Source organism: Solanum verrucosum, unplaced genomic scaffold (genome assembly GCF_900185275.1).
Source record: "Solanum verrucosum unplaced genomic scaffold, falcon-dt-bn FXZP01000180.1, whole genome shotgun sequence".
NCBI lineage: Eukaryota > Viridiplantae > Streptophyta > Magnoliopsida > Solanales > Solanaceae > Solanum > Solanum verrucosum.
Window position 1 is genome coordinate 2091141 of NW_026020402.1, and position 18744 is coordinate 2109884.

Sequence of the window (18744 nt, forward strand, 5' to 3'; positions counted from 1 at the left end):
AACGATGCACTATCCGTTGGTTTGATGTCGTTTTCCTTAAACAATCAACCCTGTTCGTTGATTTTGACCCTCGGTTTTGAACCATTTTTTAATAGTGACACCTAGTTGTACTCTTGTTTCAATTCACAACAGCATTTCTTCTTACAAAATTGTGTTAAATGCATAGGCAAATGACCAAAGATAATGATCAGAATAAATGAAGAAAATTTGGCAATAAGTAAAGAGATTCCTAAGTAAACTATCTGTAAAGTTTCAACAGTATAGTTTCAGAATGTTCTAATTAGGATAGTGCCAACTTTTTATGCTAAAATTCTAATTTTGTATTCCTAAGAACTAGTCCTTCTATTCTTGTTTACTGGTCATGTTTGCCAAAAATAGTTACTATTTCCAAATAGTACTGTCATTTCAGAATATTATTTCAAGGATAGATCTACAAATACAATGACTTATTTAACATTTTGACATATTATAGATGTTGTATTATTCTTGATGCCAACTTAAAATCTTAAGTTTATCCCAACATCTGCAGTGGAATAGGTACAGCTAGCAGAGGTTGAGCTTTTGCAAAGGTAATACCAAATTTTCCCTCCATATTCATTTCTTTAGGTGCAAGTTCACCATGTAGCTTCCAATTAAATGTATTTAGAAATGAACCGAGCGTGACTGGAATCATCCTGATAGCGAAAGGCAATCCAGGGCAAATTCTTCGACCAACACCAAATGGAAGGAGCTCAAAATCTCGACCTCTAACATCTATGTCTGACTCCCAAAATCTCTCTGGCTTAAAGTCCAAAGGGTCTTCCCATAGACTAGAGTCCCTCCCTATTGCCCATACGTTCACAAGAACTTGTGAGTCTTTTGGAATAGTATAGCCATAAAGCTCAACATCTTCCTCAACTTCGCGCGGAATTAAGAAAGGAACTTGTGGGTGTATTCGAAAGGTTTCTTTCACGATGCACCTCAAGTAAGGTAATTTTGCAACATCAGCTTCATCTATTAGTTTGCCTCTGCCAATTACTTGTGCAAGTTCTTTTTGTACTTTCTCCAAAGTATGTGGATTCTTGAGTAGTTCAGCCATAGCCCACTCCAATGTATTTGATGTAGTATCGGTCCCTGCTACAAACAAGTCCTGCAAAACTTTCTAATTTAAGATCCTATGGCTTAGATTCCATATATGAAACAGATCCAAAAAACATGTTGCTGAAATTTCTGAATTTTTTGTCAAGGGTAAAAAGGGGACCAAAGAAGGCGTGGCATTGTTACCACAAACATTTAAGCAAGCTACCAAAATACAATTAAATATTTGATAAAATGTTCGCTGTACCATCAAAACTTTTTGATGAGGTGATCGCATCATTCAAGATAACTGATCATCAATATATGATAACCATTTTGCAGAGGACTATACTTTTGCAGGAGGAGAAATTGAGGTAGAAAATAAACTAACCAGACACAGTTGCTCGATATGATGCCTATCAATTTATTCGGGGATAATGTTGAGAAGGGCATTTAACACATGGATATTTGAACGGTTTACCATTTCCCTTTCCTTTAGTCGGCCATCGACCAAACCACTCATAAGGTGATTAATCTTTGTAAAATAGTCAGTCATGCGTCACCTTACACCCTGTGGATCAATTTTATGAAGAAAAGGGAAATAGTCTACCAAATTGGGTTTACCAGCCTCAACCATGATGTTCCACACCAATTCCTTAAATTCCTTAGAAGAATCAGAAAATGGGTCAGTCAAATTTTTTGAGAAAATGGTGTTGGAAAGAAGATTCAGGGAAGTCCTGAAAGCTGCTCTGCCAATATTCACTGCTTCACCATTTTCCCCGCTCTTGTGACAATAATCAATCAGTTCCTGGATTTTTTTAGTCCTCAGATGCTCATTAGCATCAAGTTTGTTACCTGAGAAGATGTGAGAGTTCATAATCTTGCGAAATCTTCTCCACTGAGAGTTATTGAGTACAGGTAACCAAATAACAGAGCAATTAGAGTGATTGCAGGCACGAAGTGCGTCTGGAACAAACCTGCCCGAAAAGCTCAAATCTTGCTTTTGCATTACTTCTTTAGCCAAGATTGATGAAGAAATGACGACCGTGTTTATTTACCCAAATTTGAGATTCATAATTGGACCATGTTTCTTTGCGAGTTGAGCAAGTGATATGTGGGGTTTATGACCAAGCAAGTGAAGATTACCGATAATAGGCAAAGGGAATGGACCTGGTGCAACTCTTTTGCTTCTTTTAAGTGAAATAACAACTCCACGCACCAAAAAACAGGCAAATAACAGTCCTACCAAAATGTTAACGTACTCCATTTAAAGAAGGAAAAGAGACTCCTGTATGAAATTTAACTCCAACAAAACTCTCTCTCTCTCTCTTTTTATGAAAATATTTTTTGTATTGTTATGATGGAATGGGTGATGCTTATAATGGTGGTTTTTTTATGGTGATTTTCATGGTAGTTATTTGAAGGTTATTGTAGTGATTTGTAGTGTTTACTGTATCTCAGTGTAACGATATTCAATTGTCTATATCACTGTATATTATAGGTTGTATGTTTTGCGACTGTCAATGCATGTTGAGATAATATATAAATATGACATTTAATTTGTTTCAGCTGATAACTATAATTTTTAATTTTGTCAGTGTATAAGTAGACACTTTAACTACTCAAAATTTGAACAAATAAATACTCGAATATTGCAGGTCATATGCGTGATATTAGTTGAGGCTAAGTTAAATGACACGTTTTATTCCTAACTAAAATCACTTAAAAAAATACTCATTTTGCAGGGATTATAATTGCCTTTTGCGGTTTTAAAAACTCCCACAATTTACTATTACAACAGTTTTAAATACCATCACAAATATTTCATTTAACAACCATTGTATACAAATTATTAAATCTCATTTAGCAGGGGTTTCTACATCCGCAATCTTTTTGACAAAAAAATAGTTTTTAATTTGTAGGGGTACATAACCTCCGAAATATAAAATTTTAATGGGCCATTTTGCGGGGGTTAACTCTCCCACAAGATTGTTATAATAACATTTTAATTTTGCAGAATTTGTATTGCATAATTATGAATTTTACCTTTAACGTGCGTGCATTATTTGGGTGTATTTCGCGCATTTTTCCAGGTAGGATTTGAGTGTTTATTGTTCAAAGTTTTGGATAGTAAAAATGCTGACAAAATGAAAGGTCATATATGGATGCTAGTTTAACCAAGTTAAGGGTCACGTTTATGTATTATGTCTATTTCAAATGTTATACATGACATACAACAAAATACATAGATTAACTGGATTTTTTTCCATTTTGTTAAAGACATAATACATAAATATGCTCTTCAACTGACATTTATGCCCTCCAATTTTTGAGTATCCATAAGTAAACATTTAAATTTGTATAAAATTGAACTAGTATATATGCATTTTACGTGACATAATACTAAGACTCCGCATAGGGCCGTCTATTGGGTAAAGCAGGTAAAACAACAACTTTAGGGGCTCCTTTTTTAGCAACCATGACTTATATATAGACTTGTAGAAGTATATTTTTTAGATTTAAAAAGATTGGCTACTTTTTTGGTAGAAAGATATATATATATATATATATATATATATATATATATATATATATATATTTCCACTTCACTATTCATATGAAAAGTTCATTTAGACATTTACTTTTGACCTTTTTCATTTCTTGAAAAATGTTAGAAAACTTTCTCCTTGTTGTAAAACTAAAGCAAAATAAGATTAGAAATATAGAAGATGAAAGCAATAGAAATAGGGAGACAAGAGATGAGAGCTTTTCTTATTATTCCAAATCTTCAAGTGTATACAATATGAACCCTTATGCCTTTATTTATAGTGTAACATAGAGGCATCCAAAAGGTTAGTCATAAACATGACATTAACATGAATATAATGGGGAGGTTATGGAAGTGAAAGGTTACAATAATAATGGTTATAAAGGTGGAGGTTATGGAGGTTATGGTTATCTTCATAATGGAGGAAAGTAATGGAGTAACTTCTTGATATAGTGGACATCCACAATGTATTATTTTATAACACTCCCCCTTGGATGTCCATAGATAATATGCCTCGTTAAAACCTTACTAGGAAAAAACTCCGTGGAAAAAATCCTAGTGAAGGAAAAAGAGTACACATATCTTTTAATACACTTAGAATGTTGCCTCGTTAAAAAGCTTACCAGGAAAACCCAATTGGGATAAAACCATGCTTAAGGAATAGAGTACAACGCGTATTTTCTCCCCCTAATAAAAACTTTACTTGATATCTCGAAGACGATACATTCCAATCTTATATCACAACTTCTCAAATATTGATGTTGGCAATCCTTAGTGAATAAGTTTACAAGATTATCACTTGAATGGGTCTTTGAACGTCTATCTCACCATTTTGTTGAAGATCATGTGTGTTTTTGGTGAAATATGTTTTGTCCGACCTCCTTTGATTGTATCCTCCCTTCAATTGAGCTATATATTATTTCTGTATATGGTGGTTAAAATATCCTTTGCCAAAGGAAAATCACATATTTTCTGAATATGATAGATCATGATTCTAACCATACACACTCCTGACTTACTTCATAGATCAATATTATTTCTGTATAATTTGAAGAAGTGGTTACCAATGTTTGTTTCTTTGAATGCCAAGATATTGTTGTGCCTCCATAAGTAAACAAATAGTTCATTTGCGATCAAGCTTTATGCAGATCAAATAAATATTCTGCATCTACATAATCAAATCATTTCTAACTCAGAGATTGATCATTTCAATTTTATACGTTGCTCATCTTTTCTTCTCAAAGAAAATCACAGATTTTCTATGTGTTGAGAAACTTGCTTTGTTAGTTTCTTGGCATAACTTGAATGATAATATGACAATCCCCTCACATAACTTTATATATATATATATGTATCAAATAATCTTCCATTTGCATAACCAACAATATGTAAGTGCACCAATTGCACTAATACATGACATTTTAAATCATTTTCATGAGGTTGAAAAGATTCTTTCTCTGTGTTAAGCAATCTCAGAACCATTGGGTACTTAATGGAATTGTTTTAAGACCTTTTAAATCCTTCAAGAATTTTCATATAACCTTCATTGTCTAGTTAGACATGATAATCAATCATTATACATATTCAAGTATTTCATCTATTGCCAGACTGAAATAAGTCTCATTGCATCCGCCACTGGAGAACATATCTCCATTTAATAATGTCAGGGCTTCTGCGAAAACCCTTTAAGCCCCGAGGCACAAACAATACTTTATATCTTATACGGTTATACTTTCGCACAATGATTCATTTGTACCCCACTGACATATATTTTGATCTCTGAACTATAAGTTCAAAATCATCACTTTTCTAAGTGAAACAAATTAAACTTGAATAGTACATTTTACTTGGCCAATCATTTAAATAGTCCACATTATATGACATATACGAATTTAAGATCATCGTAACCACATGGAGAATTGAGTGCTACTTCATATCAAATATACCGTCGACGGTCATTTTGATTTGATTCCAATACGACATAACTTATCGAGATCTCTTCATTTTTCATCATTTTCAGGTACTTGAACCTTTGCCAAGGTTTTATGAAGTGTTATGTCATAGTGCTCTTTCAAAGCTCTTACCTCATTATCATGACCATTTTGATAATTTGCTCCTCTCCTTCCTTAAGGAATTTTACGTTTGGAATCGATTGGTATATCACGCTTCTGGCGTACCATAGACTCTATCCTTCAAGGACTATTTACTTGAGCATTTGCAGCTTAATTAAAATATTGGATCAGCAAATACATCTGACAAATTATTTGCAACATTTTGCAAATGAATTATCTCTTGAACTTCAAGTTCACACTTTTTTTAACGAGGATCTAGATAATTCACCCCACACATAATTTCAGCTGCTAAACATATCTCCTCATCTTTGTGCGTGGTGGAGCAATAAAATCATATATGCACACATCAAATTTTTAGATGGAAATTATTTGGTTCCTGACCCAGAACCAATTGTGATGGGAGAACCTTGTTGGCTTGATGCATACACGTTAAATAAAGGCAAATCACACAAATCCCACTAGTTTAGGTCTTAATTATTAAGATTCCCAATAGTTTCAAATATTACTTCCTTTACCATATTTTATGATTAGGATACATGAGTCTGAACCATGAGATACATGTATCTGTCAAATTTTAAAATTGAGATACAAAATTTATTTATTTAAATTAATTGGTTGTAACTTATTTCCTTAATTAGAGGAGCAATTGAGGATTTTCAAAATACATAGATAATTAATTTCATTTTATTATTCTTTGAAATAATAAATTCATTAATATTATTAATATAAAATAAAAACATGTATATCTTGGTAATGTAATTTGATTAATTTCAAATTATTACTCTTAAAATAATAAATTCATTAATTTGATGTATCTATTATCAATATATGATGTATCCAACAAACTAAATATTTAGATACATGAGTGTCATACAAGTACATTCATATGTATCATAGAAGTATCTAGCATTAATTTCATGTATTTGTTATACGTATCCAGTATTAATTTTATGTATATATATATATATATATATATATATATATATATTAATTTCATGTAACTTTTATATGTATCTAGTATGAATTTGATGTATCAAGTATCAGTTGCATATGTTATATCCAAAAACATGTATCTCGAATACATAGTAAACATATACATCTAATTATGTGTATCTAAATATGGAATATACAAAAAGAAGAAGCATATACATCTAATTATGTGTATCTAAATTTCATATGTTATATCCAAAAATATGTATCTCGAATACATAATAAACATATACATTTAAATATGTGTATCTAAATATGAAATGTAGTTGAAACACATGAATCTATGAACAAATCACGACTGTAGAGTATCTGTCGTATCATTAATATCATTGTGTTGTTAAAAATCATGTATTCGAAATTTAATATATAGTGGATACATATACATGTTCAGATACCCCATTACTAAAAATACAACTCGGATCTTAATTAAGATTACTACTTATTGGATACACATGTTTCAAGGGCAATATCAAAGTAATATTGATACTACCACATCCATATCACAGTAACCAAAGAAAGTCTTAGAAGAACACCAGCAAACAAAAACTCTCTACAATATTCCCTTTGATCCTTTTTCACTGTGGCATAACATAATCAAAACTAAGATCCATTTCTTTCGGAGACAAACAATCAAGATCCACTATGAATTGAAAGTTTTCTCTGTAGCAGTTACTGTGATTGGAACTCGTGATAAATGAAAAATACAAAATGATATTTGGGTTCAGGAGAATTTGTGGTGATGATATCTTGAGAAGAAGAGTGTAGATTAACTATGGTTGAAATGAAATTGTAAGGTGAAATTCTTGAATCAGAAAGGAGGAGACATAATTGAGTGATAAACATGGGAGGGGAGAATTAAGAGATAATGGTTGATTTGGAGTGAAAGAGTTATTTAAGCAGATAATTAATCAATAATAGTTTTAAGGGATGTGGATATCTAATAGTATTTTAAAATAATATATTAATATATGGTATAAAATACTAAAAATGGTAATACATGTAATTGTTTAAAAGTAAAGATAATATTAGTATATATAGTAGTGATGTATGTCTAATAATGTAGTTTATCCTGAAATAAACTCATCTCATACCAAATTTTATTTGAGCGATTTGTTCTCATAGTCATTGCTCTAGCTATAATTGGAGGCATACAATTTCTGCTAAACCAACCTACATTATCAACATAATTTTATAGTTTGGAACTGTGCTCTTAATTTAACAATTCGAGCAAGCAACCTTACAAAAACCAATTTGTAAGTTGACACAAATGCACATGTGTGATGTGACCATACCATAGATGCATCTATTAAATCATAATAGTGAACGGTCCACATGGCAGGTGAACGGGCCCATATTCACCTTTCTATATGTTCCAAATAATTTCAGGGGTACAATCCCAACCTTAGTTGATACAATTATCATTTTGTCATGAGAACAAGCAACAAAACAGAATCTTGAAGAATCTTTTATTTCTTTAAACATATAGCCACGTGAATTCTCAACTTCTTTTGCATCACTCTGAACCAGAATGGCCAATCGGTTATGCCAACTGATATTTATTCTAGTAAACTTTTAGTTTACTTTTGCATGTGATTCCTTCATCATGCTCATATTTTTATTCAACAAACAAGAGAAAGGCAGGTAACCTTTTATGTAAATATTCATAACCCACTTTGATTGTAGTAATCTGAAGATATTTAATCTTTCAATAATTTACAGTCTCAATATAATAATTTTCAATTTCTCCGAAACTTAAAAAGTTTCTTTTGAGACTTACTACAATTCCAATATTATGAACAATTTCATTTCGAGTAGTAACAAATCAGCTCTTTCGGAACTCTCAATTAATTTTGTGTACTACCATAAATTTCACATCATTTTTATGGTGACCATCTCCATCAAGGAAAAAAATATTATTATTATCATGGCTAAAATTATTACATGCAAGACTTATTTCTTGACAACCAATGACAAATTTGTGTTGCCCCACAACAACATTTATTTTGATCATGGCCACAACCTTTATAGAAAAGATTTATTTCTTTCTTTTGTCCTCCCATAGTTCATAATAAAACATACCACAATATTTGTGTAGTACTCAAAGTATATGACCAGAATGACCATTTATGTCAAAATATTTTCTTTCAATCTCTCAAACCTCCCGTAGAGGTGAGATGTGACATTCATCCAACAATACATGAACATGTTCTTATCCATACGAACACAAGTCACATTTTCTTCAAGAAATGAACTATATCCATTTGTACATTCTCCATAAGTTTTTATTAGAAACTCATTGTCATGCTTTGGCATTATCAAATTTATGTGACTCACCAAAACATCACTTTAAGAGGTCAAATGTACCAATTGTACTACCACTTTGTATTCCTTTATTTTGATGGAGGATTTACAAAACTTTTCAAATTGGATTGCACCAACAACAATGTGCCCAATAACTTCTCATACCACTTTGATGGATAAAAATTACCTCTAACAATTACCTTCACATTTGAAGGACCATCTTGAGAAATAATGTGTCCAATAACTTTTTATACCACTTTAATGTACAAAATTATCTTTACATTTGAAGGAACGTCTTAAGAATCCATAATGTTCTTCCTTTTAATTACCACAATGATGACCATTAGCATTTTACCACACCCATATTCATACATTCAACCACTTGTCATTTTTCAGACATATTATGCACTGCTACCACATTCACATAAGAGAATGGAGCAAATCAATTGAGCGGATTTCATGACTTTTATCAAGAGTATATCAATTTGCTCAGTCATCATTACATCGTCATTATATTATGCTGGGACTTGAACCCAACGTCTTACCCATAAGAAGGCATGTTAGGTCATTGTTTGTTGGGACCCAACCCAACATTTTATTATCATGATGCACCAGGAGTACTCTCACCCGATGTATTGCTCTCTTGGTGCGATAGGACTTGAATCCTTCGTCTTATCCTCAATTTATGATATAATAAGACAAATATAATAGGACTCACCATTGAGCCTTAAAAAAATATTGTCACTTTGTGATTAACATGAACAAATAAATATAGAACAAAAGAAACACAATAAAAATATTATCAACAAAGTATGTACTAATATCTTAAACTTGTCAAAACAGAGAGTTACATATAGCATTATATTATATTATGTTTGGTGCACAATAATTAAGTTACTGAATTACCATTATAAATCAAAGAATCAATTGCACACTAAGAAAATAATAATTCCAATTACACTAAAATAAAACTGCTCATTAACACCACTCTTTTTTCAATTTCCATGTGAACCCAAAATAATTCACAAACAAAATAAAATAATTTAAAAGCTCATGCAATAACCAAAACAGTGAGCATAATCATAAATAAAATATAAAATAAGTTTCACATACAAAAGAAAGTATATATAGTCATCGGTGGAAAAAGAAATGCACAATAACAATAATATTAATCATTCACCTTGTTCACAAGTAAAATATAAAATAGATTCCACAATAATTTACCTTGTTTCCAAGAGAAAAATAAACACAATTATTTTACCTTCTTTTATTTACTTTGCTTCAATCCTGCAATGGTAGAACATTCGTGTTGATAACGTGTTGTAAAACTAAAGCAAAATAAGACAAGAAATATAGAAGATGAAAGCAATAGAAATAGGGAGACAAGAGATGAGAGCTTTTCTTATTATTCCAAGTCTTCAAGTGTATACAATATGAACCCTTATGCCTCTATTTATAGTGTAACATAGAGGCATATAAAAGGTTTTCATAAACATGACATTAACATGAATATAATGGGGAGGTTATGGAAGTGAAAGGTTACAAGAATAATGGTTATAAAGATGGAGGTTTTGGAGGTTATGATTATCTTCATAATGGAGGAAAGTAATGGAGTAACTTCTTGATGTAGTGGACATCCACAATATATTATTTTATAACACTCCTATTTTTTATACTCGTACTTTTCTTTTTTGATTGGCTACTACACTCTTTTTCCTCATTTATTTAATAATTAAATATTGGTTTACTTTCTCATCAGACATATTTTTATAGAGAAAATGATCAAAATGGTCCCTAATATATGAGGGTCACTTTATTTTTATCCTTAATATATTTCACAAGATTCATATGGTCCTTAATGTATTATAAAATGTACTCAATTTGGTCATTTGCCCTAAAAGTAACAAATCCATCAGTTAAATTTAACGTTGGGGCCCACGAAAAAATAAAAATACCAAAAGCTCCCTTTCTCTTTCATTCTCTACGTCTTCCCATCAGAAGTTCTGTTTAAGAGAGTTTGTGCATTTTTTTTTACCTTAGCCATCAAAAGGATCCCTCTTCCACTTTTAAAAATATTACTTCTCAAAAGTATGGTTCAGATAATTGAGTTCTACTTTTGATAAACATTGAAGGACCGAGTTCATCTTGTTTTATATAAATTGTGAATTCGTTTTTACAATGCCTTCAACATGAAATTTGCTTGGTTGAATTTAAGCTGAAAAATGTTGCCTCAAACACAGGGACACAGGGTCTGTTAAAAAAAATTGTGACGAACACATATACAATTGGCTCTCACTAGAGACACTAACAATTCTAAATATAGGATCAAATCTTATAATATCAATAACAATGTAAAAAAATAAACTAATTTTCTAACTTAATACTAATAAATATAATTTTTTTTAGAAATCCTAATTTTGAATTAGGGCTAATAAACAGTGGAAACAGAGGATGGATGGAGGAGGGACTGAAGTGGACAGCAACGGCTGGCTGGTGGACGAGCAGTGGTGTGTCGATGGCCTAGAACATTATAATCGCCGGAGAAGAGAGAAGGGAGAAGAATTAGGCCAAGCTTTTCATCTATGCCCGATGAAGGAGAAGGGAGCTTTTGGTATTTTATTTTTTAGTGGGCCCGCCGTTAAATTTAACTAATAGATTTGTTACTTTTAGGGCAAATGACCAAATTGAGTACCTTTTATAATACATTAAGGACCATATGAATCATGTGGAATATATTAAGGATCAATGTAAAGCAACCCTCATATATCAGGGACCATTTTGATCATTTTCTCTATTTTTATACACAAAGTTGGTAAATGTTTTTGTCACTTTCTCCATAATTTCAATTGCTCAAAGATATAGTATGTTTGAGTTCTATTATTTTCTAACGAAAGAGAGTAAGAAAATACAGCAAGTGTTTATGTACCATTTGTTGTTCTTTCCCAAATTTCAAGCTTTGAGGCAAGATTTCAAAGCATCAACTACAACATATCTTGGAATCTAGTCTTCAAATTTTTCATCATGTTTCATCGTTTTATTTGTAATTATTTATCTTGTATTTATTATTTTTGTTATTGTATTGTAGGTATGTTTTAATTACTTTGTTAAAATTTAAATATGTCAACTAGAAAATATGAATCTGACCATTCGAAACTCAAAAGAAAGAGAAAAATTTAAAATCTAATAGAATCTTGAAAAGGAGGCTTTGATAAAATTTTAACAAATAATATAAAAAAATAAATTCCGAAAATATTGAAGAATCTAGAAATATAGAAGAATGTTCTCTAAATGAATAAAGCTAATCATGTTGAGCTAGATGGCAATAAAATTTAAGAAAGAGGAGAAGAAATTAGTGAGAAATCGAATGTAGATTTTCAAGAAAATCAAGAACTTTGAAGAGAGATTAAATGGATTAGGTATATTATCAATTGAAAAAGAATTATTATTAGGAAAAATTGATTATAAAACAATTTTCACAACTTTAAGGCCGAACCATTCTTCATTTGTGTGTAAGGTCGTATCGGGTGATTCTTAAATTATTCTTAGGTGTTAAGGTCAATTCTTTAGTTTGAGAATGAATTTGGATATGAATTAAGGTCATAAGAATCCCCTAGCACAAAGTTGAGTTGAAAGCTTCCTTACCGATTAAGTTTTAACATAACATTCTATTTAGGTCAACTTTAAACGATCATATCTCTTAGAAAATAATGATTTAGGTGGCTCATTATCTATCATTGAAGGTTATGAGTTTTCTTTCCAACGCCACCAAGTTTTCCTCATTTAGAGTTAGAAGTAAAAAGTTGTAACATCCGACAATTTGAAGTGGCTTTGAAGAAGCTTGAAATAGTCATTTTTGGAAAAATTTAAAATCTGGAAATTTGGCAGTCCAGAATCTAGAAAATTTGGCTAAGTTCAAAAATCTGAAAATTTGGCTAAGTGTGGAAATCAGTGAGTTTTTGGCCAACTTTGAGCAGTCGTAACTCCTAGCTCAGGATGAGTTAGGAGTAGTTCCAGTTATGGTTTCGAAGCTTGTGGAATGATCTTTCCAACGCCACCGAGTTTGCTCGATTCTGAGTTTGTATGAGCGAGTTATGCCCTTTGAAAGTTGGGGCAGTTGGCAAGGAGTCCGTCCGGAAATTTAAGGGCATTTTAGTCTTTTCACAAATCATTTCTTTTGAGCTTATATTGTTGTATTAGGCTGATCTTTGGATCATTTTGTCCCATTTTGAAAGAGAAAGAGTTAGGGTTCTTGAGAGTGCAGAAGAGAAGAAGAAGAGAAGAAGGAGAAGAAGAAGAGAAGAAAGAGGAGATCAACAAGATTCGTCAAGATCATTGTGGATTTTCGTCGGGGGTGATCCCTATCAAGGTATGTGAGTTCTTTGTGTGGTTTGATCCTTTCCCCCACTCACCAAGCTCATGTTTATGGTTTGAGAAAAGATTGGATTTGTTGTTGAAGTTGTTAGTTGTTGTTGATGTTGTTAGTTGTGTTGTTGAAGTTATTGTTGGTTGTGGGACAGGATTGGGCTATGTATTTGAGTTGTGATCTATTGTATGTTGAGAGATTGATGATCCTTAGTGTTGGTTGGTTCATACCCCCACACACCAACTCGTTTTTAATTCCAAGAGAAGATTTATTGGTTGTTGAAGTTGTAGTGGTGTTGTGTTGAAGTTCTTGCTGGTTTAGTACAGATTTCTGGCTGTGATTTTTGAGTTGAATCTATTGTATAATAAGGGTCTTTATGATTCTAAGTGTTGCTGCTGAAACCTTGAGGTTGAGAGGGTTTAGAATTGGAAAGAAACAAGGGGAAAAAGTCGGATTTTTGGGGAAAAAAGGGCTGGGCTGTCGCACCTCTCCTAGTGCCAAGGACACCAATCCTTCCCTTTCATTCACCATTTTTTTTTCATACATGTTCCTAGGTATTATACCTATGTTTCCTAGTTGTTTCCAACACTCCAAGGTACTTCTAAAAGTCAAGTAAAACTACAAGTCAAGTGAAGTTAGTTTCCAATTCAAGTGAAGTTAGTTTCCAAGTCAAGTGAAGTCAAGCTTAGAAGTAAGTAAGTCAAAGCAAGTCTTTAAGGTTTTCCAAGAGTCTTCATTGAACGTTTTAACTTCATTCTAAGGCTCAAGTTCCAAGTTAAGTATTGAGTTTCAAGTCAAGTCAAAAGTTAAGAGTTTCATGTTAAGTTAAGAGTTTCACATCAAGCCAAGAGTTCAAGTAAAGTAAAGAGTTTAAAGTTGAGTTCTTTTCTCAAAGTTATTAGGGAACTATGTATTCCCAAAGAAGTTTTAAAGAAATGTTTTTACATTTAAACAAGGTTGGAAACTGAGATTTCCAAAAGAGCCTTCGGGCTAGTTTTTGAGTAATTATCTCATATCAGTAGGAAGAAATATGTTTTAAAAACATAAGAGCCAGTAAATTTTTGGGAGTAGTATCGAGCACCGAATTGGGGGAGCGTTCAAAGAACCCACAGCCCCCATAAAACCATGTTAGCCACCATGGGTAGAAAAGGATCATACTTTTTAGATGAATCCTTTTCAGATTAGACTAGTGGATCCATTAGGCAGTTCAGGTCTTATACCTTTGGCCGGGTATAAGATGCTCTGGCAGCGTGAGGTCGATCGTTGTATCATCACTATAGCTCTTATGTGATGGTTGTCGGTTAGAGAAACTCCCACAACAGTTATTGTATTTTCATACACAGAGATTATTGTATTTTTATATACATCAGTTCATTGTATTTCTATATACATTTCAGGCTTATTGTATCCTTGTATATACACAGAGTTTATAGCATGTTTTAAACAGTCTTTCTTTATATCACATTTGTTTTAAATTGCCTTATATTGAAAGAAGTCAGTCAGGTTGAGTTGAGTTGAGCCAGGTAAGCTATTTCAGTTTCTTCCAGATTTCCTTCTAGCCTATGTTGCTTAGCTTTCCAGCCAGCATACTCGTACATTCCATGTACTGATGCCAGTTGGCCTGCATCGTTTGATGATGCAGATTCAGGTACCCCGGATCAGCATCCTGCACATCGTTGATCCAGCTGAGCACTCCAGAGTCAGTGGTGAGCCTCCTTGCATTCCGGAGGACTCAATTATTTTGTGTTCTTAGTTTTTGTTTTATTAGGATGTTGCGGGGTCTGTCCCAACATCCATTTCAGTATTTTAGAGGCTTCATAGACAGACAGTCAGTCAGTTAGTTTTGAGTCTCTCATCTATATATATATGTAAATATTCTATTTTGAGTTTCGAGTTGCCTTTATGGCCATATTTTATAAGTTAAGTTGTTTTCTAACCTTGCATTAGCATTGAGTTATTCTGTTGGGTTAGGTTTCCGCTGAGTTAAGAAAGCCAGGCCAAGGGTTCGCTTGGGGCTAGAAATGGTCTCCGGGTGCCGGTCCCGTCCAGGGTGTAGGCTCGGGGCGTGACAAAAGTTATGACCGTTTTACAAAGACTACCACAACAAAGTTTTCTGAGTCATGAACTATGAATCCCTTCTTTGGGTCGTAGATTGAACTACGGCCCGTACTATCAACTCGTGAAAAACTTCAGAGAGTCAAATTTTTGGGTCCAATTCCTACGGACCCATCTACGAATTGTAGAAGCTTTTACGAGCTGTAATTTGGACCTGTAGAATGAACTTCTGAGCCTTAAAGTTTAATATGAATTCTACGGATTGGATCTACGGTCCGTAGAAACTTCCACGGTAGTTTGGACCCGTAGAATGAAATTATGAACCTTAAAATTCAATATGAATTACACATATAGGATCTACAGTCTGTTGATCAAACAACGTAGATGTAACATCTCGCAACTTGAAATAGCTAGAAAGAAGCTAAGAACTTGAAATAATCATTTTTTTTGAAAGTATAAGGAAATCTGGAAATTATTAAGTAATGTAAAGTTGAGATTTTGGTCAACTTCAATCGACCATAACTCCTAGATCAGGATTATTTAGGTGTAGTTCCAGATATGGTTGGAAAGCTCTTGGATTTATCTTTCCAACGCCATCAATTTTGCACGATTCTGAGTTCGTATGAGCGAATTATGTTCATTGGAAGTTGGGTTGTTCGAATAAAGAAATGCCCAACCCGGAATTTAAAAAGGGGTAGTTTGGTCTTTTCCTTACCCAATTAATTAAATCCGTTTTAAGTAAATTAAGTGGGGTCAAGACTGGGTTAGTTCAGTTTACGCTTTTGAGAAATAGAGTTAGGGCTTTTGGAGAAAGAACGCAAGAGAAAGGAGAAGAGGAAAAGCAAGATTCGCCAAGAACGATCGATTTTGGTTGTGATTCGCCAAGGAATTGATCCTACAAGGTATGTGAGTCTCTCATAGCATTGGGTTCATTCACCCACGCTCCAAACATGTTTATTTTCAGCGTAATTCGTCCTAAAAGAGTTTGAAAGTTGATGTTCTTGACATGAATTCTTGAATTTAAATGTTGTTCTTGAATTGGGTTGAATTGTGGAGTTTCTGAGATCCTTACGTTGTGTTTTAGAGTTACTTTGATTTAGGTTCTTGAGTACATACGCTGGGTATCGGGACCTAAAATGAATTTGAGGAAAATATTCGAGTTTAGGCGAATTGGGGCTGGAAAACGAAGAAGGAAAAAGTCGAGCAGGCTTCGTCAAACAAGTCCGCGTCGCGGACTTGTTCCCACAGTGTACAAAAATTGTCATCGCATCGCGGACAGGACGCGGACACCTCTGTCTCAAAATTAAATTTCACAATTATTTATTTAGAACCATCTCCGCGTCGCGAACTTGTTCCAAGACGGTGATTTCGTAACTTTTCTCAAGTTTAGCTATTTGAAATCATTCCTACACACCATGAGGTCTTTCCAAACACAAATCATAATCCTTGAATCCATAATTCAATTCAAGGATCAGTTAAGAGTCAATTCAAGCAAGAGTTAAGATCAAAGTCAAAAGTCAAGTAAGAGAAGTTCACTTCAAGTTTTCATAAGTCTTTTACAAATGTTTTAACTTGTTTTAAGACTTAAGTTTGAAGTTAAGAAAAAAGTAAAAGGTAAAGTTTGAAGTTCATTTCTTCAAAAGTATAGGGGGACTAAGTATTCCCAAAGAGATTTTTAAATGTTTTTCACATTTAAATAAGAACGGAAACTGAGATTTCCAAAGAGCCTTTGGGCTAGTTTTCAGAAAAGAGTATTAGCTTTCTAAATAAAGCAAGCAGGGAAATAGAGATTTTCCAAGATAGCCTTTGAGCTAAGTTTTTGAGCACTAATCTCAAATCACAGGAGAAGTATGTTTTTAAACATAAAGAGCTAGTATATTTTTGGGAGTAGTATTGAGCACTGATGGGGAAGAGTTCATACAACTATCAGCCCCCTTAAACCATGTAGCCATCATGGGTAGAAAAGGGTCATACTTTTTAGATGAACCCTTTTCGAAATAGACTAGTGGATCCATTAGGCAGTTTAGGTCCTATACCTTTGGCCAGGTATAGGATGCACTGGCAGCGTGAGGAAGATCGTTGTATCATCACTATAGCTCTTAAGTGATGGTTGTCGGTTAGAGAAACTCCCACAAAAGTTATTGTATATTTTATATACATCAGTTGATTGTATTTTAAATACATCTCATAGTTATTTGTATCTTGCACATCAACATTTGCACGATTTCCCATTTCCCTTTCCTTTATCCGCTCATCAATCAAACCACTTATAAGGTGAAGAACCTTAGTAAAATAACCAGTCATGCGTCGCCTTCTACCTTGTGGGTCAATTTTTTGAAGAAAAGGGAAATAGTCGACCAAATTGGGTTTACCAGCCTCAACCATGATGTTCCGCACCAATTCCTTAAATTCCTTAGCAGCATAAGCATTAGAGAATGGGTCAGTCAAATCTTTAGAGAAAATGGTGTTGGAAAGCAGATTCAGGGAAGTCCTGAAAGTTGCTCCGCCGATGTTGACTGCTTCACCATTTTTCCCATTGTTGTGACAGTAATCAATCAGCTCCTGGATTTTTTTTGTCCTAATATGCTCATTAGCGTCAAGCTTGTTACCTGAGAAGATGTGAATGTTCATAATCTTGCGAATTGTTTTCCACTGAGAGTTGTTGACAGGTATCCAAGTAACAGAGTAATTAGAGTGATTACAGGCATGGAGTGTATCAGGAACAGACCTATTGGAAAAGGCTAAATCTTGCTTTTGCATCACTTGTTTGGCCATGACGGACGACGAAATGACCACAGTGTTTATTTGCCCCAATTTCAGATTCATAATTGGACCATATCTTTTTGCTAGTTGAGTAAGTGATATGTGAGGTCTGTCACCAAGCAAGTGAAGATTACCGATAATAGGCAAAGGGAATGGACCTGGTGCAACTCTTTAGCTTCTTCTAAGTGAAATCAATACTCCACGCACCATAAAACAGGCGAATAACAGTCCTAGCAAAATGTTAATGTACTCCATTTTTCTGTTATGAAATAGGGAGTATATTGGTTTTCAGTGTTTGTTTGAAGACATAAAAACTGAATTGGAAATTTGAAAGAAGGAAGAGAGACTCTTGTTCAAGGAAAGGGGGCTAATAATACATACGTTAAACTTCCTGATTACTAGTCAAACATTTTTTTATAAAACTTTGTTTACGAATAATAATTGATGTGCCTATTTTACCATTATATCCATATTAATTGACTTTAGTCTTGAATTTTAAATAAAATCATGAGAATGAGTAATTAATGCTAAAAATAAGTCTCTTTTTGGGATAATCTACACAGGCTAAACCTCCCCATCAATTAACTCTGACAAAA

The 18744-nt window shown here is 33.2% G+C and overlaps 1 pseudogene; it reads right to left on the reverse strand.

The window, feature by feature from the left end:
• Positions 1-511: 511 nt before the first annotated feature.
• On the reverse strand, positions 512-18447 carry LOC125840124 (geraniol 8-hydroxylase-like; annotated as a pseudogene).
• Between the last annotated feature and the right edge of the window lie 297 nt (positions 18448-18744).